General features: G+C 24.9%; 1 long non-coding RNA gene across 2 annotated transcripts in view; it reads right to left on the bottom strand.

Annotated features, from left to right (window-relative positions):
* Window positions 1-1375: 1375 nt before the first annotated feature.
* The window catches only part of LOC109862364, a 2644-nt gene continuing 1774 nt past the window's right edge, over window positions 1376-2245 (bottom strand). For both annotated transcript variants that reach the window (XR_002251131.1, XR_002251130.1), the window contains exon 3: window positions 1376-1582. This is a non-coding gene — a long non-coding RNA (uncharacterized LOC109862364). The remainder of the gene's footprint in view (window positions 1583-2245) is intronic.

The raw sequence follows: 2245 nt of genomic DNA, 5'->3' as shown, positions 1-2245 counted from the left end.
TTATAATAACAAAAGCTATTATATTTATTTGATTAAAATCAATTCAGAAAAATTACATATTGTCTATCTAGTTACTATTTAATGTCATACTTAATCCGTTCTTTTAGACTCCTTTTGTAAGATTATTGTGATATTATATTAGAAAAAATATTTCAGATTGTTTCGTATATAAAGTTTTTAAATTCCATATTTTCTGACTTATAAAATATAAAATATTATTACAATTGAAAAAAATTTAGTACACAATAGTATGTGTGCAAATCAAAGTAGTTACCTAACTCAATTTTATAATTGCTTTCAAAATATCTATAATCTAACATTTTCTCACTCTCTTTGTGGAGAACCACTGCTCATATATCATATACTGAATAAAGCCATTGTTCGGAGCCTACTAAGAACATATGCCATTTAAATTCAACAGTAAGCTATTCACAATTCAAGTCTTTACGCATAGCCTCTTTTCTAAAGAAACTGGAATTTTGTATGTTATTTGAGAAATTTCTCTGCTTCAGAGTCAGAATAGAAATATTTTGTTGCTTTAATGGCATTTGATAAGAGAGAGTATAATCGCGCATATAGCTCCGACGCACAGAATGAGAAGCAGAATGACAACACTTTGTTTAATGTTTTTGTTTAAATTAATTTTTCGTCAAAATTGTACAATTGATTTGAAAGAGTCTTTTTTTAATAAATAAAAGTTCATATAATTCTTACAAGGTTTGTCAAAGGCACCTTTTGAAAATGTTTTTTGTTTAGATTTTACTTAAACATTTCTACTTACAATTAGGAAACATGCAGCAATATTTGATATTTTTATCCGATAACGTTACACTAACAAGTATTGTACTTACAAAGATCAAGATTTAATCATAAAAAGATGTAATCAAAAAACAAAAAATTTTGTCCCATTATGTGTTGTATTAATTTTACATAAATAAATAAAGTTATTTACATACTTGTATATAAACTATTATTACAAACATCATAGAAAGTTCAATGATTTTAACATTTCCAGCAAACACAGATATACAACAGTTACATTGCTGTAATAAAACAAAATATAACACGCAATATACTATGAATGTAGCAGGTTATATAGACATTAGTGGTAATTTCCTACTAATAAATAACAGTTATATAACGCAAATATAATGCAGAAATAACATGTAATGTAAGCGTAGAAGAAATTACAGAATGGTTATATATCCTATATAAAAATCAAGATATGGGTTATAGAACAATAATGAAAATTTATTGAATTGTTATGTAACTGTTATTTTTTATTGAATAGTTAAGTATTTTTAACTTCAGAATATATATATACATTTTTACATATTTATAACTTTAGAATATATATTTTTGAATAGTTACATATTTCTAACTTTAGAACACATATTATTTTTATATTACAATTATTTTTATATCACAATAAATTAATGTTCTTCATTATTGTTTTGCTCACATTCTATTGTATCCTTTCCTTTTACTTCTCTTTTTTTTCTTTGCTTAGCAAACCGCAGCCATTCAGCTGCAATGTTATCAAACTTCGTTTCCGTCATTGGTGATTGTTGTAAAGTAATGTCTGTTGAAAAGAAAAATATAGAGTCAGTAAAATGACGTGTATAACAACAAATTTTGAATAATAAATACATGTAGAACATATCTCGCACAATTTTAATAAAATATAAGTTTATGACTATAAAATTTTTTTTTATTCCTTTCCAAGAACAACTTATTGCACATTCATTTGTAAATATTTTTGACAAAAAGTGCGATGAATAGTACCTCTTAAATTATTGCCTCTAATTTTTAGTAAAAAATATTTCTAAAAAGAAACAAGACAATTAAAATACATACCATTTTCTTATAATAATAATCAATTTCAATGACATGATAAAACACAGTAAGTATATACATACATATGTAATATAAGATATCTAAGATTGTATATTATGTGTTAAAATATATATATATATATATATATATTGCATAAGTGGTCACGTAAGGTTTTTTACACTCCAATTAAAAGTCATTGTTATTCACTGCAAATTGTAATTAAATTGATTGTTTTATAGTTTATTAAAATCTAAGCATAGTATACCCAGTAAACAATTTGTTCGCAATTTGCCAGCAAATTGTCAGCAATTTTAAGCAAAACTATTCAACAAATTGGCATCAACTGTGTCCGCATTAGGCTTCGATTTTGTTGCCAAAGCTTGTCGACAAAAAGTAACAGCAAATTGCT

Source organism: Pseudomyrmex gracilis, unplaced genomic scaffold, assembly GCF_002006095.1.
Source record: "Pseudomyrmex gracilis isolate BER0280 unplaced genomic scaffold, ASM200609v1 scaffold_1669, whole genome shotgun sequence".
In the NCBI taxonomy this organism is placed as follows: Eukaryota; Metazoa; Arthropoda; class Insecta; order Hymenoptera; family Formicidae; genus Pseudomyrmex; species Pseudomyrmex gracilis.
This window is presented reverse-complemented; position numbering and strand designations above follow the sequence as displayed.